A 27,349-nucleotide genomic window follows, 5' to 3' on the forward strand; every position below is an offset into this window, starting at 1 on the left:
AAGTTACAGCTTCTCTGAGCCTCAGTCTCCTTATTTGTAAAACTAAGTTACTTATGCTTGTCCAGTCTGACTCAGGAGGTTGTCGCGAGGGTCAAATTAGATTACATATACGAAGATGCTTTTATAAACAATGTGATATCAATATTTGATCATGAAAAATGATAATTACTATTATTACGCCCTTGGCCTCCTTTCTTTACGGCCACTTGGCATGCCCCAGTAGTTCAAGAACGAAATTGTACAGGCGGGCCTACTAAATTCAATTTTTGTAAACTGTTTTGAAATCCCCTGCATGAAACCCGCAAAGTAAAAAAGTACAACCTCCTGCTGATGACAGGTCCTAAACTCAAGATTTGTGGTTAGTTCAGTTCTCTTTGTCATTTAGCTAGGTGCTCTGCTTTATTCACTTTCAGGGATACTTTATTGCCATTTCATCTGAAGGAATGGTAGGTCACCTTTCATTTAAACGGGCCAAGATATCTTGGCTCTCTTTACATAAACATGGAAAATATTCGTGTCAGGTGTTAGTGATTATTTATCAAGCCAGGACCTGTATGGTTGGACTGTTTTGGCTCAGGTCATTAGTGCATGGAATCAGTCAGAAAGCCCATTCTGGAATGGTTTCAGCTATCACTAGTCCAAATCCTCTCTTTTTACGTTTGAGGAAATTGAAGCCCAGAGAGTTTAAATATCTTGTTCAATGCACAGGTTGAAAGGTGATACTGGGCTTGGAATCTATTCTTCTGCGTCATCCTTTTTATTTTTATAAAATACATTGCAAAGATGCCATAAAAACCTCAGAATCCAAGACCACTTGGAGCATGTTCCTGAAGTTAACCTAAAGAGAAAGCTAAGGTCTCAAACGTGATGGGTGAGAATTTGGGGTTCTGGTGGATTAGGACCGGCACAGCCTGGTTCAGTGTTCTCCGCCCCCATCTGCCTCGCCTCCCCACTTCCTTCGCTACCTTGCTAGCCCCACCCTCTTCAGGTGGCCCCGCCACTTCCTGGTAGCCCCCCCACTTCCACCAATGCGGAACCAATGTCCGTGGGCTCTGGGGTCGACCGGATCTTTCTCGCTCAGACTCTTCGCAGCGGTGACTCGGCAGCAGCGTCTCGCGTCATCAGTGACAGCCCCGATTCTTGCTACGCTTTGCGTCGCTCTGCCAGGAGCAGTCACCTCCTCCTTGGCAAATAGTCCTCGGTGGGGTCCGAGTTCTTGGATAATAGGAGAGGGGAGGCACGAGAAGTTGCGGTCAGGGGACGCGGGATCGACAAGCAGAGGGAGATAGGGACCGAAGTTTCTGCGATAGTGTGCAAACTTAGTTAAAAACTCCTTCCGACCTACGGATCCCTCCGCCTGCAGTAGCGGTGGTGAGGCCGAGGGAGCCGCCATTTTGGATGTTAGGTTCCTGCTGTCCCTGCTGCCACTGCTGCCGCCGCCCCCGGAGCTGCAGGTTTCGTTCGAGGTTTCGGGCCGGTGAGTGTCACTCGCGGCGCAAAGAGCATATTGCCTTTTTTACCCCGCGCCTGCCGGGAGCGCTCGGCCAGAAGCTTCCTGTCAATCCCAGGTGTCCGGTCCCAGACCGTGGGGGGTGAAGAGAGGACAGAAGCTGGGCCAGGAGGGGCCCGGAGCTCAGGGGTTGTTACGACTTCTTGAGCGCCGACCCCGAAGCGTCGGACCGGGAGGGTCCGCGCGCGGCTGCGTTCCTTGCTGTGGCGTTGCCCGGCCGGTGCGGGCCTCCTTGGACCCATTGATTTTCTCAGCCTGCGCTCCTCCTTTTGGGGCTCATTCAGAGAGCCTAGGGTTTGCGGGGCGGGTCTCACCCCCGCGTGTATTCTCTATGCCACGTATCAGCGTTCTTGTATCTCGTACCTGGGTCAGGTCTTTCGTGGAACTCTCTTCAGCACTTCCAAATGCTCAGTTGAACGTCGTCTGCACCTGCATTGCCGTTCTTTTCAAACTGGACATTGGCCTCGCTTCTCTCTAGCCTTCCGACCAACTTCTTTCCCAATTTTCCGGGCTTTTTTCTCTCTCCTCTATTTTCTTAAACTCACCTGCGAATACACTGCTTACTCTTCTCTCAAACTCCTGATCCTGCAGGCGTCGATAACTAATAATTCTCCCGATCTTCTTGACCGAGTCGGGACGTTGGTTGTGTTTCCTTGTTAGGTATAGGAGATTCGTCGAACCACTCGCTCAGAGTGTACTTCAACAGTAAATGTTTATAAAGTTCATTAAAGGGCTTTGGGGGGGAAGGTGGTAGGCAGAGGCTGTCAAATGTTTTCTCATTTGTGGATTCCCTTTTCTGTGCTGAACACTTAGCTTTTGGGTACTTTTTGACACTTAGTATTTTTCTTGATGTATATCCCTGACCATGGAACTCTGCCTGTGAAAAAGAATTTTTTTTTTTTTTTGAAAAAGAATCTTAATCTGACATTGGTAGAAAGGAAAGTAACTTTTTTGGCTACTGTAGGGATTAGTTAACAGAAGAGAGGAGTGAATGAAAATTTCTTAGTGATTTTAACTTTCAAGTGGTCTGTACAGTAGTGTTCTTCGTTGACTAACTCCAAAAAGATACTTGGATTGACTTCGAATATTGGATTTTTCTGGAGATAGTTGGATTTTAAATACTCACTTTTACTGTTCTCCATAGTGCTTGTCAGACTGTATACCCCTTAACTTTTGTTTTAAAAATATAGACTCTCCAGGTACCCATAATTTCACCAATTTTATTCTACTCTTAACATATGTTTTGCAGTATAGCATGCTTGAATAAAAAGCATTTCACTGCAATTCACTGATTATTTCTTACATTTCAAGTTAGGTGTGATTTAGTCACCTCTATTTCACCTCAGCCTGCGTTTTAACATCTGCAAAAGAGAAATAACTTATTTGAGATTGTAGCCTAGTGACTGCTGAAACTTAAGTTTATAACTTGAACTGGATCAAATCTTTTAATACTGCTAATCCATGTATAAGTGCGTTGTTCTTATCAGGTTATTATCAGGTAGATAAATTCCTGTACTAGTCTTATGATGTCTTAGTAGAAAAGTGAATGTTTTCATTGTAAATAGTGTTCTTGTTATTTGTTTTAAGGAGACTTTTCAAAAATATATTTACTATTTGTGTATTTACTCTGAAGCTATGGAATTTTCTCTTTTGGTTTGAAGAACTGTCAAACAGAACATATATGGAATCCTCACTCATTTACTAAGTATCCCCTTGTAGTTGTTACTGAAATGTTCCATTTCTGAGATACACTTCTATATATATTTTTTATTTTATTTATTTTTTAAATAAATAAATTTATTTATCTTTGGCTGCATTGAGTCTTCGTTGCTGCGCACAGGCTTTCTCTAGTTGCAGTGAGCAGGGGCTACTCTTGGTTGCGGTGTGCGGGCTTCTCATTGGGGTGGCTCGTCTTTGTTAAGGAGCACGGGCTCTAGGTGTGTGGGCTTCAGTAGTTGTGCACACGGCCCCAGTAGTTGTGGCTCGCGGGCTCTAGAGCGCAGGCTCAGTAGTTGTGGTGCATGCGCTTAGTTGCTCCACGGCATGTGGGGTCTTCCCAGACCAGAGCTCGAACCAGTGCCTTGGCAGGCGGATTCTTAACCACTGTGCCACCAGGGAAGTCTCTGAGATACACTTTTAAAACAAGGTATTGGAAGAGCTATCAGATAGGTGTTATTTACTCAGTTCATTTCATGGTATTATGTACTGGTATTTAAATGTCATTCATTCTTAGGTAGTTTGCGTTCAATTGGAGAAAGCATCCTTTGCCTTGCAAATGATAAGTAAAGTGTTTATTTTAGTGCACATTTAAAAAATTTTTATTATTATTTATTTTATTTATTTATTTTTGGCTGCGTTGGGTCCTTGTTGCTGTGCGTGGGCTTTTTCTAGTTGTGGTGAGCAGGGGCTACTCTTCGTTGCGGTGCGCAGGCTTCTCGTTGTGGTGGCTTCTCTTGTTGCAGAGCATGGGCTTCAGGCGCCCGGGCTTCAGGAGTTGTGGCCCGCGGGCTCTTGAGTGCAGGCTTAGTTGCTTAGTGCAGGCTTAGTTGCTCTGCGGCATATGGGATCTTCCTGGACCAGGGCTCAAACCCGTGTACCCTGCATTGGCCGGCAGATTCTTACCACTGCACCACCAGGGAAGCACCTGTTTTAGTGCACCTTTGATTGATCAGCACATACTTGAATGTCTGCTTTGTCTAAGGGGTTCTTGGGATTATACTTGAAATAAACATTGTTTAGGAAACCTCAGTTTATTTTCTTTTGGAGCAGTTGCTTGTTCTTTGATCTGTTTCACTGACAGCAGTTCTAGATTTGAAGATGAATTTTAGAGTGAAACTATAAAGTACAAAAATTGTCAGCAATGCCTTGGTGATATTTCATCTCACTATTTTTAAAGTAGTCTTGAAATCAGTCGTGTACAAAAACAAAAACTCAAGTTTTTATGTGATTTGTAACAACTCTATGCAAATTGAAAAAGTTGAATGAGTATTTTCCGAAAGATTATTTTTTAATTAAAAAAATTGAATTGGGAAAATACATACCAAAACAGATTTTCAAAATGCTTAATCCCCTTATTTGCATTTGCTGAGAATTTAAAAATTTTGTGTATACAGCAGGATTTGATATCAAAACTTTAAAACTCTTATTTAGATTTAGCTTCAGAAAATCTAAAACTATTCCTTTCTTCAAACTGCAGCAACCTGTTTATCTGTTTTAGGTGCTTATCATTCAGTCTTCCTTTATGAATCGTTCTCAGTTGATTTTGGCGTTCTTTCATCCCTTTGTTACTTACATTCAGTTTCTTTCATGCAGGATGGTATTAAAGTAGCAGTTTTAAAATTAAGGGAACATATAGATTTATCTAAGTTCTTATGTTTCTTGGTTTATAGGTTTTGAGAATCATCTTTGTTAAAAAGTATTAGGATTTTTCCATTTGCTTTTTAAAAAAATTAATTTATTTTTGGCTGCATTAGGTTTTCATTGCTGCATGTGGGCTTTCTTTAGTTGCATCGAGCGGGGGCTATTCTTCGTTGCGGTGTGCGCTTCTCATTGTGGTGGCTTCTCATTGCAGAGCATGGGCTCTAGGTGCGTGGGCTTCAGTAGTCGTGGCACATGGGCTCAGTAGTTGTGGTTCGCGGGCTCTAGAGCACAGGCTCTTTAGTTGTGGCACATGGGCTTAGTTGCTCCGTGGCATGTGGGATCTTCCCGGACCAGGGCTCGAACCCATGTTTCTTGCATTGGCAGACGGATTCTTAACCACTGCGCCACCAGGGAAGCCCTCCATTTGCTTTTTGTATAGAAAATTTTGTATCAGTAAAGGCGTCATTTCTACCTTCAAAGCACATGTAAGGTTTTTCTTCACTGAAGGAGTAACATAAAACGCTTAATTTGCCATGAGTTCTGCTTACTGGAACAATCTCTTGTCAAAGTTTGAAGAGTCCAAAAGTGGAAGAAAAAAACCCCCACACTTGCCAAACTTGTTGAGTCAGTATTAACTAACACTTTTGTACAAAAACGGGCAAGGGTTAGGATAATATGATTAAAATGAGAAATGCTTTTTTCACTAGGTACTTGGAAATTTTGCCTTTTTTGGGGGGGCCTTGTTTTGGCCTACTCAGACCATTGGAGAGAGAAAATTAATGAGTTATAAGTATTACCAGTGAAAAACAGTCTTAGAAGGAAAAAAAATTGTTTTTTCTTTTTTTAAAGATGGAGAAAACATATGTGACCTTTGCACTTTATTAATAATTAAAGACATCTTAAAGGCAAGTAGTTTTTACCCTCCTTTCTCTGTTACAGTGCAGCAGTCACAGTGTAACCTGATATGCAGTTGCTTTGCTCACTCCAGTTTGCATGTTATAGCTGATTGTGTTGGGCTGAGCATCCTAGGCTTTGCAGCTTATCTGGCTTTGAGGTTAATGTTATGGATTCTTGGGAAGAGCAAATATGAGAAAGACATGAACTTAGATCTTTGGAACTGTAAAATATTTGCACTCCCCTCCTTATAAGCCTTTGGGTTAAAATTAAGACTGTCAGAGCATAGATGATGTACACTACTTGGTTATAAGATGTAACTTTTGTAAATGATCACACAGTTGAACAACTCAAATTAAAAGAAGTTCCATCAGTGTTTTTGCAGCTCAGTTTAGTAGCTACTTACTAAACCTCACTCTTGGGAAATTGTTCAGTTTCAAGCTGAAGAAAAGGAAGGGAAGTTAATTTTTTAAATTCCTTTTTAAAGTCTGCACGAAAGATTCCCTTCCCACTTTTTGAAATTTTTCATAACATGATACTTTTAAAATATGGTGAAAATACTGGTTTGAAATAAATGGGGAAACTAACTGAAAAAATAGGTACACTGTGTAGAGTTAATTGAATCTTTGTAGATATTAGGGTTTTTTGGGTATGATTACCGAAGAAAAACTGTTGTAAGAAGAAGCAGTCTTGGGCTTTCTCTGGCGGTCCAGTGGTTAAGACTGCTTCCATTGCAGGGGGTGTGGGTTCGATCCCTGGTCAGGGAACTAAGATCCTGCATGCCACTCTGTGTGGCCAAAAATTTAAAAAACAGTCAACCAAACAAAAAAGAAAGAGTCTCTTTTTCTTTTTCAAAAATATTTACTTATTTATTTATTTGGCTGCATCGGGTCTTAGTTGCGGCATGAGGCGCTCTGTTGCAGCACGTGGGATCCATCTCCCTGACCAGGGGTCGAACCCTGGCCCCATGCATTGGGAGCATGGAGTCCCAGCCACCGGACCACCAGGGAAGTCCCTGAGCCTCTTTTTCTGATAGTACTCAATAAATATATTTGATTTTTTAAAATGTGTATTTCTCTCTGTCAGTGAAGACATGACCTCTGTATTTTCTTTAGAAACTTTACATGATGAAAGCTTAATAGATGGCGTTGATTATTTAAGAAAGTAGAATGAGGAAGTTGCTTACAATTTGACTTTACTAGCACTTGGTTATATTATTCTATTTACACACACTGAACTTTTTGCTGTTCCTTGAATACTCCATGTTCTTTCATTCATTGTACCTGTTCTGCTTTTACCTGGAATGCTTTTCTTTCTCCTTCCATCTGGTGAACCTATTCTTCCTTCCTCTCTACACCAGGCAAAGGAGTATAGTACTTTTTTTTTTTTTTTTTTTTTAGTATTTGTTGAATTGTTTGCTTTTCCTGAGCTTCAGAGGACAAGAACTATCTAATTGATGGCATCCCTAGTACATAGCACAGTGTCTGGCACTTAGTAGCTACTCTGCAGAATAGATGATGTGAATGAAAATAATATGGAAACATGTTCAGGTCCTCAGATATATGGTAATTGGTCAAGCCAAAAGCAGTCAGGGTCCTAAGTGAGCTATGGAAGTTTACTACAGGTCATTTACTTGTGACCGATAGAGTTGATGTTAGTGAAGTTTATTTTCAGGTTTAGAACGTATACAAAACCTTATCTCGTGTCTTTGAAAATATTATTTAGATGTTTAATTCTAAAATTGGTATTATCCTTTCCTCTTTGCAATTTGTTCAGACTCTTTCTTATGCAAAAGCTTCAAGTGACAGCAAAGAAATCTACTCTTCCTGCCATCTTTTTTCTTTCTTTTGAATACCTATTATGTAATTCATTATACTGAAGAAACTAATAGTAAGTTGAGAACTTCAGTCTTTTCCCCCAAAATGGAAATAGTTCAGTGATTTGTTTTCCCCCAAAATGGAAATAGTTCAGTGATTTGTTACTGACTCTCCCTTTGTGTTTTTTGTTTTTTAACATCTTTATTGGAGTGTAATTGCTTTACAATATTGTGTTAGTTTCTGCTGTATAACAAAGTGAATTTTTTTTTAATATTTATTCGGTTGCACTGGGTCTTAGTTGTGGCATGTGGGCTCCTTAGTTGTGGCATGTGAACTCTTAGTTGCGGCATGCATGTGGGATATAGTTCCCTGATCAGGGCTTGAACCCAGGCTCCCTGCATTGGGAGCAAGGAGTCTTAACCACTGTGCCACCAGGGAAGTCCCTCTCCCCTTGTGTTTGAATAATCTACTTTAATAGTGCTGAGGATTTTTAAAAGTCTTTAATTCATTTAATTTACAACATCATAGAGGTCCATTGTAATAAATGAAAAAAATCTAAAGACATACTTCTAAAAAAGCTGTTCATTTCCCTAATCCCTTTGTTATTACTGCCCAGCCATTTTACCAGGTTATGGGTATACTTCAACATTTCTCTCCATGCTTTGTTAAGTACTATATATACAACATAAATGTGCATATATAAGGATTCTTTGTTTTTACAAAAGGTAGAGCATACCTTTTTTTTTTGATCGTACTTTTTTTTTTGATCATACTTTTTATGTTACTCTGTAACAAGGTTTTCTTAACACATCATAGTCAGTAAATATAATTCTATCTTGTTTTTTTAAATATCCCTATTATGTCTCATCGTATGGATGTACTCTACGTAACTTATTCAGTTATTTTCTTGTGGACGTTTGGGCTGTTTCTAGATTTTGCCACTACAAACAGCGCTACAGTAAACATCCTTGTACATGTCACCTTATTTGCTGATGCTATTATTTCTACAGGCTAGAATCTCCAAGGTGGGATTTCTGAGTTAAAGGAATTATATTTTATTTATTTTTTTAAGGAATTATATTTTAAATGTTATTATTGCCAGATTACTCTCTAAATAGGTTGTCATAATTTCCATCTCCACTAGCAGTGGGTTCTCCATAACATCACATCATTAGACGTAATTACTTAATTTAATTTTTGCTGCTCTGCTAGTTGGTAAATGGTTTCTCAGTTTCGTCTTAATTTTATTTCCTTGACTATTGCTGGAGCTAGCCTCTTTTGATATGATTTTTGGCCTTTTGGATTTCCTTTACTGAGAATTGTCTATGTCCTTGGTTCATTTTTCTTTCAAGTTATTTTTCTCCTTATCTTGTAGGAACATCTTATGGTACATTAATTCTTTGTTGTATAACACATACGTTTATTAATCTGGAGTTAATTTTTATATAGTGTGAAGGGGTCTTATGGTTTTCCTTTGTATAAAGAGCCAACTATGTCTAGACTAAATAAACCATCCTTTTCTCAATGAATTAAATGCCACCTTATCATATGTAAAGTTCCCATATATGTTTGCTCTATTTCTGAATGTTCTGTTTTATTCTTCCTGTACCATTATTTTACTGTTTTGAATATCATAACTTTATAGAAACTTACACTCTGTTAAGAATAGCTCCTGTCACTGTACTTTTCCATTTTCTTGACTGTTCTTAAACATTTATTCTTATATCTGTATGGGTTGAAAATAATTCTGTTGAGTTCAGAAAACCTCAGAAAAGCCCAGTGTTTTTTTATTTTTAATTAATTTTTAAAAATTTATTTTATTTTTGGCTGTGTTAGGTCTTCATTGCTGTGCGTGGGCTTTGTTTAGTTGCAGCGAGTGGGGGCTCCTCTGCAGTGTGCGGGCTTCTCATTGTGGTGGCTTCTATTGTTGAGAGGCATGGGCTCTATGTGCGCGGGCTTCAGTAGTTGTGGCATGTGGACTCAGTAGTTGTGGCACGTGGGCTCTAGAGCACAGGCTCAGTAGTTGTGACAGACGGGCTTAATTGCAGCATGTGGGATCTTTCTGGACTAGGGCTGGAACCCGCGTCCTCTGCATTGGCAGATAGATTCTTAACCACTGTGCCACCAGGGAAGCCCAAGCCCAGTGTTTGGAATTGCACTGTATTCATATATTAATTTTGGGAGGCCTGACATTTTTTTTTCTGACATTTTTTAATGAGGATAACTTTTCCTTATTATGATGTTTCCATTTATTGAGGTCTTATTTTAGTTTTAGGTTCTTCAGTAGAGGTTTCATAGATTTAATACCTTTCTTCATCTAGTTCATGTACCTTTCTTGCTAAATTTATTCCTAGATATTTTATAGTTTTCGGCACTGTTGTAAGTGGGACTTTTCCCCCCTCTATTTCTAACTAATGTCAAATATAGGTTAAAAATGAATCTTTCATTTCTTATAGACCAGAGCCCCTCATCCCCACCCCCTTCTTGCTATCCCAAATTAACAGAACTTGGATTCATGAAGAAAGTGCTAGGGAGAATTTGTTGTCTTAGTTTTAAATCATTTTCTCATAACTTTCTAATGTCACCGTGTAGAAAAATGCCCATAGATAACTGTGACTCTGTCCTTTTAGGATGAATACCATCTTATTATTTTGAAAGTTTGCAGTTTTGCTTTATTTATCCATTCTTGTAGTTTTTGTTAATTTGTTTGACTCTTCAAAGCAAGAATTCTCAAATTATGTATGTTCATTATATGAAAGATATCAAAATATACAGAGGTTAAAAATGCATCTATATTTACACTAGGCACAGATATTTCCCTTAAAATTTATCTTATCCTTTGGAGCGTATCTTTAAGAAAATTAAGATTTTATTTGGAGAATTTTGTGACAGTTTTTGATAATTGAGGACTCTAGGATATCTTTGCTAAAATCAGGGTTAGGAGAGTGAAAAATTGCTTTTTATTTTACTTGTGTCAAATTTGATGTTGATCATGTTCATCTATCATTGTTTATTGGGCCTTTTTTAAAAATGAATTTATTTATTTATTTATTTTTGGCTGCATTGGGTCTTTGTTGCTGCACGCGGGCTTTCCTCTAGTTGCGGTGACTGGGGGCTACTCTTTGTAGTGCCCGGGCTTCTCATTGCGGTGGCTTCTCGTTGCAGAGCATGGGCTCTAGGCCCACGGGCTTCAGGAGTTGTGGCTCATGGGTTCTACAGCGCAGGCTCAGTAGTCGTGGCACACGGGCTTAGTTGATCCACGGCATGTGGGATCTTCCCAGACTAGGGTTCGAACCCATGTTTCCTGCATTGGCAGGCGGATTCTTAACCACTGTGCCACCAGGGAAGCCCTATTCGGCCTTTATTGCTTTTCATGTGAATTAATGTGATCGAATCGTTCAGTAGACATTTGCATTTACATACATCCATTTTTAAAATCTCAGTTTTGGTTATGGATAATTAAGCATAAAAGAAGATTCCTGTAACACTGTGGCATTTTAGGGAGAATTGAGCTTAAGATCTCTCAGAGGGATGCCGACTGGCTGCCTAGAGAGGGTGTGATGGTATCTTACTGTGGTCACTCGTTTCACAGCCTTAGCCTTGAAGATCCAGAAATTCCATTTCAGTATTTCACCTTGGAATGATTCATCTTGATTGAACTCACTAATGTGTAAGTTAAAATAACAGTGTTGTAATTCATAAGGGGTTGTGCTTTTCTACTGAATTACCTGTGTCTACTTTCCAGGGCATTCTTCTGTTCCTTGTATGGAGGTGTTTGGGAGGCAAGGTACTTAAGAAGGTGATTAATAATCAGAAAGCTGCATTGTGAGCCTGAAACCAGAGCATATAAAGTTGGCTGGTCTTGAGTGTTTCATCATTCTAGGCCACTGTGAAACTTGATGAAAGAACTATCCCTGTCCCACAATGGTGTTTGCCTCTCCAGAGGCCAAAATACTTATCCCCAGATTTAATCTCTTTTATTCAAACAATGATGTACTAACACTGGTCTCTCCTTTTTCTTCACTCTGTAGAACATTCCCTTCTATGAACGCATTCTTCATACAGGAGAAATAGATGTGCACTGCCTCCCCCTCCCCGCCCACTTTCCCCAAAAGAAAGAAAACCATAAAAACACAGTGAGAAAGCTAAGTCATATTAATGACAGGTGGTGTCTGTAAGATATATTGGAAAGTAAAAGTCTGATTGAAGCATAATACTGTTGATCAATTTGGTTTAAGTTTCTTACTATTAAGCATTCTTACTATTTTGATCATAGTATTTTGCAAGTTTTAAGTGCACTAAAGCAATTCAAATATACATACAAGATAAAAATCTGAAATAGAGGTTCTGTGGGGAGCATAATTTGAAATTATAGGCCATATGGAGAGTATGAGAGAGAAAGCAGAGTAACTTCTTTTGGAGGGTTTTGCCCAGTGTTAACTTAGGTCCTTGAGTATTTTCAGCCATACTTAGAAATCTGTGACTGGATTGTTAAACAGTAATGAGTGGTAAAGTTAACTGAGATCTAATTTCTGATTGTTTAGCAAGAAAGACTTCAAGTATAGTGAGTCGATAGAAAAGGAGATAATTTTAATATTGAAAATCGCTTTTAATTTAGGATTTCTTTTTAGATTTAGAGCTCAAATCTAAGCTTTAGGTTTAGAGGAAGAAGGACCAAATAGCAAGCAGGAGCCCCAGCCTCTTGGTTATATGCTTTTTAAATAATAAATAAATAAAATAAGTACATTTATTTTTTTATGGCTGCATTGGGTCTTTGTTGCTGCACACAGGCTTTCTCTAGTTGCGGCGAGTGGAGGCTACTCTTCATTGCAGTGCGTGGGGTTCTCATTGCCGGGGCTCTCTTATTGTGGAGCACAGGCTCTAGGTGCCCAGGCTTGAGTAGTTGTGGCATGCGGGCTCAGTAGTTGTGGCGCACGGGCTTAGTTGCTCTGCTGCATGTGGGATCTTCCTGGACCAGGGCTCGAACCCATGTCCCCTGCATTGGCAGGCGGATTCTTAACCACTGTGCCACCAGGGAAGTCCTGGTTATATGTTTTTGACTGTTGGCTGTCAGCTCAGAGCTCATAGCCCGGGAGTGAGGTCAGAAGTAGGAAGAAAGTTAACTGAGCAGGGTAGAATAGAGGACTGGGTTGAGTCCTTTCCCATAGGTGTTAGCAGCCAGTGCACTTTATTTTGTATGCTTTGGAAAGGACAAGTGTATTTTCTTTAGATAAGACTTCTATCTAGCCTTTAGAATTCAATAAATACAGTATTTAGTGAGTTCCTACTCTTTTAGGCAAGAGGAATACAAGGATGAATAAACCAAATAAGGATCAGGCTTCAGGAAACTTATATTTGAGTGGGAAAAATAGGTATTTCAAAGGAAAAAAAGAGGAGATTATGGCTTGGAGGTGGTATTGATGTATGAGGAAAATCTTTATCCCACAAAGGGATTTGCAGAGATTTTGGAAAATAACCATTTTCTCCATTTGGGGGATAAAATTTAGGAGAATTGGAACATATGCAGTCATTTTTTTTTTTCTGGTCTCTTATACTGTTTAAAATTTTTCTTTCCTATATGAAGCATTTATAATTTTGATTACTTTGGGTATGTAAAGTAATCTAATTTAGTTTAAGCTCCAGAACCTAATTTTGTTTAACCATTTTGGATAGAAATTTTTCCAAAATGAATTTCACACTTCCTTTTTTCTCTATATTTTTCATCATTATTTATCATAACCATTAATTAAATAGAATATATTTAACCACAGTCCTTGTACCTTAACAAGTCAGACTTTTAATTTTTCTGTGTTTCCTTTCTGTCCTTGTCCTAGTGTTTTACTTTTTATTATTAGTTTTATAAAAGATGACAAAGAGGGACATTTTATTTTGAAAAAGTGTACAAGCATGTACATATAAAATATATAGACATTTAATCATTGGCTGAAACCACTGAAATACTAAATGTAGGTGGTTAGATGTAAAAGGAGAAGTTGACAGGCACATACTCATGGTAATAGACTTAAATATATCTTTCTCAGCCTTTGATGGGTCAGGTAGTTAAATTAATAAGAGCAGACAGTATCTGAACTACATAATTTTTAGAAATTGGTTATTCAGTGGATACTCTTTATTTTCATGTAATTGTTACCTTTATTTTTTTAAACAGCTTTATTGAGGTATAATAGACAAAATTGCACATATTTAATGTATAATTTGATGAGTTAGGATATAGTTTTATATTCAGTTTTTTCTACCTTCTGCTTTAAATGTTGATCTTTGTGAACCATTCCTTGATGAACCAGGGTCTTATTATAAAAATGGATTATGGTACTGTTTGTAATTTGTTAATACCCTTAGGACTATAGGGAGACTTGAAGACTTTTTGCTAGCACACTTAAGTATCATCAGAGTACTATGCTCTGTGTATGTGTGTGTGTGTGTGTGTGTGTGTGTGTGTAAGATAAATACTTTAATTGAGGATATTTTTTAAAAAGCTGTAAATTAAGGTAATTATTGTGGAAGTCAAAGGCAGAGGTTTTTTTTTTTTTTTGCGGTACGCGGGCCTCTCACTGATGTGGCCTCTCCCGTTGCGGAGCGCTCCGGACGCGCAGGCCTAGCGGCCATGGCTCACGGGCCTATCTGCTCCGCGGCGTGTGGGATCTTCCCGGACTGGGGCACGAACCCGTGTCCCCTGCATCGGCAGGTGGACTCTGAACCACTGCACCACCAGGGAAGCCCCAAAGGCAGAGATTTACCAGTGATTTGATCTTTTCCTTTTTGATTAATCATTTAACTTTTTTTAATAGTATAGAAGTCAAGTAAGGGCACAAACTTTATTTTTTAAATTGTAGTAAGAATACAATAAGAGCTATCCTCTTGACAAATTTTCAGTTGCACAGTATAATATTGTATAGGCACAGTGTTGTTATAGCAGATCTCTAGAATTTATTAGTCTTGCTACTATGCTTTTGAATGATTTTTCTGTTATATGTAAGTTTTATTTGTTTGTTTTGCTACCGTTTTTGTTTTTTCCCTTGCTGTTAGGTGACACTTTAACTACCATCAGTGTCCTTTCCCAAAACAGCTTCTTTCTCCTGGCCCCCACCCTCTTCAGTTGCTCTAGTTTTCTAATTTGTTCTATTCTGGAAAAGGCTGAATAAGAACCTGCAAATAGAGTAAAGTAGATATTCTGTGTAGGTGTGTGTTGATGTGATGCTCTCTATTGGCTGCACGAGATTATGAAAATGTGTTTTGGATTCTCAGCTATGTTCCATATAGCTGAGTCATTACTATATACATTATATTCTTACAAATTTTTTTAAAAAGCATAGAGTTTATTGTTTTTTATGATAGGTGTTTAAGCTGTTGTATTTTAAGGAATCTCGTGGTTTTTGAGTATTTTGAAAAGCAAGTAAAAACTTTCAAAAAATAAGGAAATCCTCAACACTGTAATAAAAGTATGTTACATAGTCTGCAACATTCATTACATAGATTAGATGTATTTGAACCTAATTTTTAGAAATGTTTCAGATATAAAGCATATGGAAAATAATAAACCTTCACTTACCTACTACCTAGTCTAAGAAATAAAACATCACTAGTATAGCTGAAGTTTCCTTTGTATCACTGCCCCTGATCATATTCCCCTCCCTCCCAGATGTGCCGCTGTGTTGGATTTGACCGTTATCTTTTACATTCATGTTCTTTCTTATTCTCTTACTGCATTTTTAAAATTGAAGTATAGTTGATTTACAGTGTTTCAGGTATACAGCAAAGTGATTCAGTTATACATATACTCTTAATGCATTTTTGTAGTATCTCTAAAGAATAGGCACTTTCATGTGTTTTAAACCTTTATAAGTATTGATACTGTGTATCTTTCTTCAACTTATTTTTGCTCAATTATTTTATGCAAGAATAATTTGTTCATATAGCCAACATTATGGCCAACATTTGTTTAGTGATTACTGGGTGCCAGGCACTTTGCTAAGAATTTTACATGTATTCTGATTTAATTCTTGTAACAATCCATTGAGGTAGGTACTTCACACACAATCCCGCCCCCCATTTTGCAGATGAGGACACAACTCTGAGAGGTTAAGCCATTTACACAAGGACACACAGCTAATAAGTGGTGGAGCTGGGGTTCAAACCTAGGTAATTTTACTCCAGGGTCATCATGCTGATCCAGAAATCACTAAATTTCACAAAAGAAAAAATTTCTAATTATATTGAGTTAGTTTGGCCATGACTAAATTTGGCTTATCATAAATACAATTTTCTGTTCTGTCATTGACTAGCAATTTCTGCTTTTTATTGTGTGGCTGCGATTTAAAAATCTGTTTTCCTCAGTAGACTGAGATCTTAAGGACAGAGACTGTGTCCTTGCCAGTCCCCAGCACCTATTGCAATGCCTGGCATAGAGAATGCTCAGCAAATATTTGTTGAATGAGTGATTGGCACTTACTGGTATAACGTGTTTCCCTTACGTGTTACTTAGGTCATCTCTGGGGTAGTGTGACTAATTGAATTGAACAAGGAGGAAAACGAAGAGGTGCACGAAGCTAACTTCTGATTCCAAAGTTTTTACATTCTCCCTTTCCATTTTGAAATGGATTTAAATAATGCTAATGTTGATGTCATTTATGATGTTGTATTCTCTGTTTTATAATTGTAGTCTAATGGACCCTGAACTGTTAAACTTCTTTTTTTCATTTTCATTTTCTGATTAAAGACCTTGATCCTGCTGCTTTCTGAATTCAAGATTCTCAAACTTAATGGCTGTATTTCAGTTAAGTATAGTATATGATATTTTGTTCCTTATTGAAGTTTGATTTAGTTTATTTTTTCCTTGTACAGAGATGCTTGTACAGATGCTTTGACTGTACAAACAGTCAAATAAAGGGAGTACCTTTGATTTATAAATAATGATACTTTTAAAATTGACAAACTGAGAATAGGATGATATGTAATGTGATCATCAAATATTTGTTCTCATAGATTTTTTTTTTGAAAGAGTTGTGAACTTTCTCCAACAGCTCTTTTTTTTTTTTTTTTAATTTATTTTTGGCTGCATTGGGTCTTCATGGCTGCATGCACGCTTTCTCTAGTTGTGGTGAATGGGGTTACTGTTCTTTGCGGTGTGTGGGCTTCTCATTGTGGTGGCTTCTCTTGTTGCGGAGCATGGGCTCTAGGCAGCTTCAGTAGTTGCAGCATGTGGGCTCAATAGTTGTGGCTCGTGGGCTCTAGAGCACAGGCTCAGTAGTTGTGGTACACGGGCTTAGTTGCTCTGCAGCATGTGGGATCTTCCTGGACCAGGGCTCTGACCCATGTCCCCTGCGTTGGCAGGCAGATTCTTAACCACTGCACCGCCAGGGAAGTCCCCCACAGATTTTTAAAGCTGATTCGATACCCTTATTTTTTAGCTGATGGAACAGAGACTTGGAGAAGTCTGGAGGTTTTGCCTTAGGTAGCTTGGCCGACAATGGTGGTTGATTATTAGGATCTTTCTTTTATTGTTTTGATGCTAACATTTCTTTTAAATATGTTCTTTGTAGAAACAGTGTCTGAGGGATATTCAACATGTTAAGAGTATGTATTTGAAAGATTTAAGAACTTTGTCATTCAAAATCTTCATTCAGAATATAAAACCATAATCTCTAAGGTTTATTAATGTAAGAAGACTTGGGGAGGAGGCCAGAGGAGAGGCTACCTTACTAGGCCCAATTCTGTAGCCCAGTAATTTTTCCTTCCATTTGTTAATTCTTTGACTTTAATTGCTACTACTTCCAATGCATAGTTCCTGTGGTGTGCCTCCCTCCTTTCAGTGATTTGGCCAAAACATAGACACAAGCTTTTTTTTTTTTAATTTTATTTATTTATTTTTTGGCTCTGTTGGGTCTTCGTTTCTGTGCGTGGGCTTTCTCTAGTTGCAGCAAGCGGGGGCCACTCTTAATAGTGGTGCACGGGCCTCTCACTGTCGCGGCCTCTCTTGTTGTGGAGCACAAGCTCCAGACGCGCAGGCTCAGTAGTTGTGGCTCACGGGCCTTGTTGCTCCGCGGCATGTGGGATCCTCCCAGACCAGGGCTCGAACCCGTGTCCCCTGCATTGGCAGGCAGACTCTGAACCACTGCGCCACCAGGGAAGACCAGATGCAAGCTTTTTGATTTTCTCTTTTGCAGGATTTGAAATGGCTGGAATTTTAGAATAGACTTTCTTACATATCTAAGGTAGAAATATAGTTTTGTTTATTTATGTTTGGCTGTGTTGTGTCTTTTTTGCTGCACGCGGGCTTTCTCTAGTTGCAATGAGCAGGGGCTACTCTTCGTTGTGGTGCGCGGGCTTCTCATTATGATGGCTTCTCTTGTTGCGGAGCACGGGCTCTAGGCGTTCAGGCTTCAGTAGTTGTGGCATGTGGGCTCAGTAGTTGTGGCTCGTGAGCTCTAGAGCGCAGGCTCAGTAGTTGTGGCGCACGGGCTTAGTTGCTCCGCGGCATGTGGTATCTTCCTGGACCAGGGCTCGAACCCGTGTACCCTGAATTGGCAGGCGGATTCTTAACCACTGCGCCACCAGGGAAGCCCTAAGGTAGAAATAAAGAGAAATACAAGTACTCAAAGATTTGTCATTGTCCCTCTCCATGTAATTAAAGCATTATCCTCTTTTAGTCTCAGTTCACCTGTTTAGAAGTCCAAAAGGGATATAGCTTAACAGGCTTAACAGACACCTTTTCTGGCCTGCCTGTGTTTGGAAAGCACTACGTTTCACATGCCACTCAGGAACTCCTTTCTAGACAGCTTGACACCTTCACACCTTCATGGGGGTTAGCTCAGTAGAGCACCTTTTAGTTCCCTGTCACCCATCCCTACTTTACTGGCAAAGAACATGACTTCATCTTTCAGGTGAGACCTGCCTTCAGCCACCCCTTAAATAAGGGTTTGCTATTATCTTTTACAGGCTGAACAGTTTTGTTTTATTAGCAGTTAAATGTGTCTTAAAGCAGGTTGGAACAATTAGTAACTTTCTCACTAGCCTACTTAATATCCCAAGTGTATATTATTATACCTGGTCAAATAGGTCTAAATTGTTTAATTGAAGGCTTTTTTGTTTACTTTTTAAAAACTCTAATTTTTTAGTTAACATACAGTAAAATCGACCTTTTTTGAAGTGTACAGTCCTGTGAACTTTAACACATGTATAGATTTATGTAATAACCACCACAATTAGCATACAGTTCTGTCATCTCAGAAAAACTTCCACAGGCTGTCCCTTTTTAGTCTCCCCAACCTTAACCTCTGGCAACCATTGATCTGTTCTCCATCATTATAGTTTTGTCTTCTTGAGAATTTCATATAAATGGAATCATTCAATATGTAACCTTTTCTGAGACAGTTTTCTTTCATTAGGCATAATACCTTAGAGCTGTGTAATGCCATGTAGCAATAGTTTGTTCCCTTTTTAATTGCTACATAGTGTTCCATTTTTATGGATTTACCGCATTTTATTTCCAGTTTTTGGCAGTTATGAACAGAGCTTCTATAAACATTCATGTATAGGTTTTTGTGTGAACAAAAGTTTTCATTTTTCTATGATAAATTCCAAGTTGTGGGATTGCTGGGTCATATGGTAAGCGTATGTTTTAAGTTCATAAGAAACTGTCAAACTGTTTTCCAGAATGGCAGTACCATTTTGCATCCCCTCCAGCGGTGTATGAGAGTTCCATTTGCTCTGCATCCTTCCCAGCACTTGGTGTTTTAGCCACTCTAATAGGTGTGTAGCAGTATCTTACTGTGGTTTTAATTTGTATTTCTCTAATGCCTAATGTAGTTGAGCATCTTTTAAATATGCTTATTTATTATCCTTACACCTTTTTGGTAAAGTATCCATTTTAATCTTTTGCCTGTTTTAAAAAACTGGGTTGGTTTGTTTTAACTGTTGTGTTTTTAAGAGTTCTTCAGGGCTTCCCTGGTGGCGCAGTGGTTGACAGTCCGCCTGCTGATGCGGGGGACGCGGGTTCGTGCCCCGGTCCAGGAGGATCCCACATGCCGCGGAGCGGCTAGACCCGTGAGCCGCGGCCGCTGGGCCTGTGCATCCGGAGCCTGTGCTCCGCAACGGGAGAGGCCGTGACAGTGAGAGGCTCACGTACCGCAAAGAGTTCTTTATATGTTCTGAATACATAACATGTCCTTTGTTGATATGTGATTTGCAAATATCCCAGTCTCTGTAACTTGTCTTTTCATTTTCTTAGTAGTGTTTTTCATAGCACAAAAGTTTGTACTTTTTATGAAAAAAAAAAGTACAGTTTTATCATTTTTTTCTTTTGTGGGTTGTGCCTTTGGTATAATGTCTAAGAATTCTGCCGAACCCCAGGTCATGAAGGTTTTCTCCTATATTTTCTTCTAAAAGTTTTATAGTTGTATGTTTTACATTTAGATCTATGATCCATTTTGAGTTAATAGGTGTGAAATTTAGGTCAAGGTTCTTTTTTTTTTTTTTTTTGGCATATGGATGTCCAGGTGTGATGTGCATTGAGTTGTTCATACTATTACCTAATTATCCTTCTGATGTTTGTGGTGATATCCCCTCTTTCATTCCTAATAATTGGTAATTTGTATTGTTTCTGTTTTATCGTCTGGTCAGAGGTTCATCAATTTTATTGGTCTTTTCAAAGAACCAGGTTTTGGTTTCATTGACTTGATATATTTTTTGTTTTTAATTTAATTGATTTCTGGATTTTAAAAAATTATTATTATTTGCTTTTTTTAGTTCTTTTGGGTTTATTTTGCTATTTTTCTAGTATTTTTTTTTTTTTTTTTTTTTTTTTTTTTTGCTGCACCACACAGCTCACAGGATCTTAGTTCCCCGACCAGGGTTGACCACGGATGACCTGGATTGAACCGTACCCTCAGCAGTGAAAGCTTGGAGTCCTAACCACTGGACTGCCAGGGAATTCCCTCTAGTTTCTTAAAGTAGAACCTTATATTGTCAGATTGTTGACATGTTTCTTTTGTTCTTATACAAGCATTTAATGCTGTATGTTTCCCACTAAGCACTGCTTTAGTGTATAACTCAGATTTTGATGTGTGTTTATGTTTTTGTTCACTGTATTTACGAATTTCCCTTGATATTTCCTCTTTTACCCATGGATTATTTCGGAATGTATTGTTTAATTTCCAAGTACACAGAGAGTTTTACAGTTAGCTTTCTGTTACTGATTTCTAGTTTAATTCCCTTACAGTCAGAGACCATATTTTGTATAATTTCCATTCGTTTAAATTTATTAATTATTTTTTTGGCTGCGTGGCTTGCGGAATCTCAGTTCCCCAACCAGGGATTGAACCCCGGCCACGGCAGTGAAAGCACCGACTCTTAACCACTGGACCGCCTGGGAATTCCCTTTTTTTTTTTAATGGCCCAAGACATGGTCTATCTTGGTGAATGTTCTGTAATTGAGAAGAATGTATATTCTGTTGTTGTTGGTTGGGGTGTTCTATAGATATTGGTTAGATCCAGTTAGTTGACAGTGGCATTCACGTCTTTTACACCTTTGCTGATACTCTGTCTATAGTTCTATTCTTAGAAAGCATGTTGAAGTCTCTAACTATAAGTGAGTGGTGGTTTATTTTTCCTTTCATATCCATCAATTTTTGCCTCATATATGTTTTAGCACTACTGTCGAATACGTTTGCAATTAGGATTGTTGTATTTTCTTGGCGAATTCACCCTTTATCAAGCAGTGGGAGGATAGGGAGTGACTTATGCCATGCTCTTAGGATCACAGCTCCTCTGGTCAGAAGAGCAGAGTCTCCCTTTCCCCGTTTCTAGGTGCCTGCCTGGCTGTTACTGCCATTGCTTTTCTGCCACAGCCAGCACCGTTGCAGTATTGCCTAGGGGCACGGGTGGAGTGAAGGACAAAACTAAACAAAAGAGAGCCTTTTCCTCCATTGTCCTTTATATTTCTTTCCCTGCTCCTTGGACCAGAAAGAGAGGGTTTTTCTTAGAGTTCCTTCTCTGTACCCAGCGAGCACTTCTGGGTTTTGGGCTGCCCTTGGGTACAGGCTGGGCAATACTGGAGGAAAATGATAGCTTCTTGCCAGTTTGAGGGAACTTAAAATTCTGCTCTCTTTCTCCAGTCTGCTTGCTGTCATTTATTTTTCAGAGTCCTCAGGTAGCTGTGGCATGCATTTTGTCGAGGATTTTAGTTGCATTCAGAGGAGAGAGAGGAAGGAGTCTCCATGGAGTGTTGTTTATACCCATCTTCACTGGAACTAGAACTTTTTGTTTAGTTTTGATCTTAGAATATATTCTGAAATATACTAAATATAAACTAAATTCAGTACTATGTAAATAAACTTTTGTTTTTCATTCATGCCTATGTGGACAAAAAAAAAAATGTTGCCTGCCATTTCAGTAAACAAAGAGCATTTCCAGCCATCAAGCCATCAGCCACTGTTGCCCCTGCAGCCCCCCAGTGGTGTACCCTGAAGGGAATTCAGGATGGAGAAAAACAGGATACCAGCCCTCAGTAGTTAAGATGCATATCAAAGGAATGATTTCAGTAAACCTAGACTCTTGCATTTTCCCATACATAGAAAAGCACTAAAATCATTAACTTAAGATGTCTGTTTTTTGTGATTAACATCTTTTTTTTTTTTCTTTTTGCGGTACGCTGGCCGCTCACTGTTGTGGCCTCTCCGGTTGCGGAGCACTCTGGACACACAGGCTCAGCGGCCATGGCTCATGGGCCTAGCCGCTCCGTGGCATGTGGGATCTTCCCAGACCAGGGCACGAACTCGTGTCCCCTGCATCGGCAGGCGGACTCTCAACCACTGCGGCCACCAGGGAAGCCCTGTGATTAACATCTTTTGATGTTTAACTACATGTTTCTTTTTGTTTTGTTTTGTTTCCTACAAAAACTCATGTGTCCTGGCTTCTCCATTACCTCTTTGGAGCAGTCCCTCAGAGCTGTCTGAGAGGCTCTATCCCTGGCTATAGTCTCCAGTAATGCCTCAAATAAAACATAATTCTCAACTTCCATGTGCATTTTTTAGTTGACACCTATTAAGATATTTTCCTGTGATATATAAAGAAGTCAAGTAGTAGTAAGTTGTCATAGCCCAAGGGAAAAAAAATCACTGCTTTTCTCTAAGCTAGAGGCAGCCTTAGCAACTAATTCTGTGACCTTGTGCGAGGTAGTTAACATCCTGCATCCTCAGTTTCTTCCATAAAAAGGTAGTGGCTCTGAGACTTTCCTGGTGGTCCAGTGGTTAAGACTCTGTGCTTCCAGTGCAAGGCCCTCAGGTTTGATCCCTGGTCGGGGAACTAAGATCCCACATGCCGCATGGTGCGGCCAAAAAAAAAAAAAAAGCTAGTGGAATAAACTATATTTCTGTGATTCTGAGGCTGATAGCTGAGAAATTGCTCCAGGTAACTTGTTTTTCTCTCAGCTGGCTTAAACTTTTGTGATTTTTCCCATTGGACTACACGTTTTGGGACTAGATTTAGGCTTTTTCTGATAGTCTTTGTTTGCTCTGTAGAATCATTGAGGTCTTCCTAGAGAGAAGTTATTTCTTAGCAGAGTATTACCATTAATCTCGATTGATTTTTAGATTTCTCTTTTTCCCCACACACCAAGTTAGGGTTGATAATAAATACTATTCTCTTTGAAAGTACAGGGACTTCCCTGGCAGTCCAGTGGTTAAGACTCCATGCTTCCAGTGCAGAGGGCATGGGTTCGATCCCTGGTCAGGGAATAAGCTCCCACATCTGCACAGAATGGCCAAAAGATAAAAAAAAAAAAAAGAAGAAGGAAAGAAAGTACAGTGACTGGGCTTTAGACAGTTGAAAACTGATTTTATATTTAGTTCTTGATCTCTGAGAGCTGTAGTAGCTTTATGCTTTTCTTATATTTCACTGTGTTGAAAGAATATAGAGTATGTTGGTTTTGCTTACCCTTAAATTTTGTTTTATCCTGAAGTTCGTGGTATTTATGGTTATTGTGAAAAGTAGTTCTTTATTTAGATCTCTATTAATATTTTTTATTATTTATGAAAAATTTTAAGGATTGAAATGCCTTGTTTGTCGAGGCTTTTTTTTTTTTTTTCCGGTACGCGGGCCTCTCACTGTTGTGGTCTCTCCTGTTGCGGAGCACAGACTCCGGAGGTGCAGGCTCAGCGGCCATAGCTCACGGGCCCAGCCGCCCCGCAGCATGTGGGATCTTCCTGGACCAGGGCACGAACCCGTGTCCCTTGCATCGGCAGGCGGACTCTCAACCACTGCGCCACCAGGGAAGCCCCTGTTGAGGCTTTTTGACTTTTAAAAAGCTTTTGGTTATGAACAATTTCTAATACACATGAAAATAGAGAATAATATAATGTACCATCATGTATTTATCATATACCTTCATCAGTGATCAATATTTTGCCCATTTTGTTGCATATTTTTCTCTCCTATTTTCCTTCCTCAATATTTTTTCCCCTGGGAGTATTTTCTTTTTTTTAATATTTATTTATTTATTTATTGCTGCGTTGAGTCTTAGTTGCGGCACTTGGGATCTTCATCGCGGCATGCGGGATCCTTCTTTGTGTGTGGGCTGTTTGTTGCGGTGCTTGGGCTTCTCTCTAGTTGTGGCACACGGGCTTAGATCCTCGACCAGGGATCAAACGTGCGTTCCCTGCATTGGAAGGCGGATTCTTAAACCCTGGACCACCAGGGAAGTTCCTCCCCCGGGAGTAGTTTAAAACAAATCCTAGCAATCATATTATTTCATGTATATATAATGTTTATTTATTTATTAAAAAAATTTTTTTTTTTGGCCGCACCGCACGGCATGTGAGATCTTATGTCCCCCTGCATTGGAACTGCTGAGTCTTAACCACTGGACTGCTGGGGAAGTCCAATATAATGTTTATTTTTGAAGTATTGGGAAGAACTCTTGGAGTTTTAATACCAGGTTCAGGTGCTAGCTCTGTCAGCTACCGCCTTTGTGACGTTAAGCAAGTTGAATAGTTGCTCTAAGACCAAGTTTCATCAAAGGCAAAGTGGGGATAATGATTTTCTGCCCTTACTTCAAAATGATCTAAGGAACAAATGAGATGATGAAGATAATAAATGTAAAAGTGCTTTGTAAACTACAAACGCTAGACCCTTGAATAGTTCTTTTAAAAAGTAACAAAACAGGGGCTTCCTTGGTGGCGCAGTGGTTAAGAATCTGCCTGCCAGTGTAAGGGACACGGGTTCGAGCCCTGGTCCTGGAATATCCCACATGCTGCGGAGCAACTAAGCTCGTGCGCCACAACTACTGAGCTCTGCACTCTAGAGCCCACGAGCCACAACTACTGTAGCCCACGTGTCTAGAGCCCATGCTCTGCAACAAGAGAAGCCACCGCGATGAGAAGCCTGCACACCGCAACGAAGAGTGGCCCCTGCTCACCCCAACTAGAGAAAGCCCGCAGGCAGCAACGAAGACCCAACACAGCCAAAAATAAATAAATAAAATAAATTTATATATAAAAAAAAGTAACAAAACAGCCTTATACAGGTAGTTTTGCATAGTTTAGGACACACAATCTTAAGAGGGCCAATATACCAGAGCATATCAATACCTAGGGAACTTTTCTAAATTCCTAATGTACTATCCCTACCTTGAGGATTGATACCATAGTGAACTGATTGGAGTGGGACATCCTCCTGGTATATTAGATTAGAACAACATTGAAAGTCATTGGTTTAGGATTCCACAGCTAATATGTACTGAAGGTGATTGTAATGATTATCTAATTCTATCATTTTTCTTAACTTTGAGGTATAATATGTATAAAATAAAATGCAACTGTTTTAAGTATACAGTTTGGTGAATTTCAAGAAGTGCATATATCCATTTCTATCACCGCAGAAGGTTTCCTTGCATCCCAGTCCAGTCCCTATCTTTATCCTCTCAGGTAATCTTTGATCTCTTTGCCATCACTGTAGGTGAGACTTGTCTTTCTTAGAGTTTCATATAAGTGAAATCATACAACATGTACTCTCTTGTTCTTGTTCCTGTTGCTCAGCAGAATGTTTTTGAGACTCTTGTATGTTGTGTATTGGTTCTGTTTTATTCTGAGAAGTATTCTTTTATAGGGGTATACTGATTATGATTCACCTGTTTATGGACATTTGGGTTGTTTCCAGTTTGTGGCAATTATAAATGAAGCTTCTTTGAACATTTGTGTACATGTCTTGGTGAGAATATATATTTTCATTTCTCTTGGGTAAATACGGAGTGGATTTGCTGAATCATATGCCAAGTGTATATTTAACGTTATATGAAGTTGCCAAACTGTTTTCCAAAGTATTTGAACCATTTTACATTCCCGTGAGCAGTCTGTGAAAGTTCATTTGTTCTATATTTTTGCCTACAATTTTAGCCATTCTAATGGTGTGGAGTGATATCTCTTTATAGTTTAATTTGCATTTCCCTGCTGACTGATGATGTTAGCATCTTTTCATGTGCTTACAGCCATTCATATACCTTCTTTTGAGAAGTGTCTATTCAAATCTTTTCCCCATTTTTAAGTAAGATTGTTTTATTTTTGAGTTGTAGAAGTATATATTCTAAATACAAGTCCTTTGTAGGATAGGAATTGTATTATTTCTCTTTCTGTGGCTTGCCTTATTTTTATAATGACATCTTTTGAAGGGTAAAAGTTAAAAATTTTTATAAAATGCGAGTTATTAATTATTTCTTTTGTATTTTTTGCTTGTGTATGAAATGATTGCTTAAACTCACATTTCCAAAGATTTCCTTCTGTGTCCCATTTTGAGTTAATTTTTGTATATTGTGTGAGGTTAGGGTCCAGGGTTAATTTTTTTCTTCTCATGTAGATATCCAGTTGTGCCAGCACCATTTGTTGAAAGACTGTCCTTCCTCCTATTGAATAACCTTGGCCCCTTTGTTGAAAATCAGTTGAACATATTTGTGTAGGTCTATTCCTAAACTTTCTGTTTTGCTCCATTATTCTCTGTCTGTCCTTAAATTAAGTTCCACAGTGTCTGGATTACTGTAGCTTTGTAGTATTTCTTGAAATTAGGTAGTGCAAATTCTCCACCTGTGGGTTTTTTTTTTTAATTTTCGTAATTGTTTTGTCTATTATAAGTCCTCTGTTATTATTATTACTTTAAAAAATATTCATGAGAATATGACACCAGTAGTGTTTTGGACAAAAATTTGTCACCTGCCATTTCAGTAAACAAAGGATGTTGTAGCTGTGAAACCATCAGCCACTGCAGCTGTCCCGCATGGTGCACCTTGAGGGGAATTCGGGATGGAGAAAAACAGGATACGGGCCCTAGATAGTTAAGATGCATATCAAAGGAATGATTTCAGTCAGCCCAGACTCTTGCATCTTCCCATACATAGAAAAGCACTAAAATCATTACCTTGAGACATCTGTTTTTGGGATTAGCAGTCATCTTTTGATGTTCAACTACATGTTTTTTTTCCACAGCAAAACCTCCTATATATCCTGGCTTCTCCCTTACTTCTTTGGAAGAGCTATCTGAGATGCTGTATCCTGGGCATCAGTAATGCCCTGAATAAAACATAGTTCTCAGTTCTTAGGTTGTGCGTTTTTTTCAGTTGACAGTTTTGTATGCTGAGATCAGTTTATTATTTTTTTCCTCATCACATTTTCAAAGAGTACCTAGGATACTGAGATGATTATGCTTCTTGGAAAGGTGTTTAAATCTGATATTTGGTCTTTTCTCCTAAACTTTCATTTTGTTGAAT

General features: G+C 39.0%; 1 protein-coding gene across 1 annotated transcript in view; it reads left to right on the forward strand.

Annotated features, from left to right (window-relative positions):
* Nucleotides 1-1,166: 1,166 nt before the first annotated feature.
* AP1G1 (adaptor related protein complex 1 subunit gamma 1) overlaps nucleotides 1,167-27,349 on the forward strand; it is a gene marked incomplete at its 5' end in the record, with an annotated part of 80,980 nt that continues 54,797 nt past the window's right edge. The window contains one exon of the mRNA XM_082676434.1: nucleotides 1,167-1,477. The remainder of the gene's footprint in view (nucleotides 1,478-27,349) is intronic.

This window comes from Grampus griseus (genome assembly GCF_964374135.1).
Source record: "Grampus griseus genome assembly, chromosome: 19".
Lineage (NCBI taxonomy): Eukaryota > Metazoa > Chordata > Mammalia > Artiodactyla > Delphinidae > Grampus > Grampus griseus.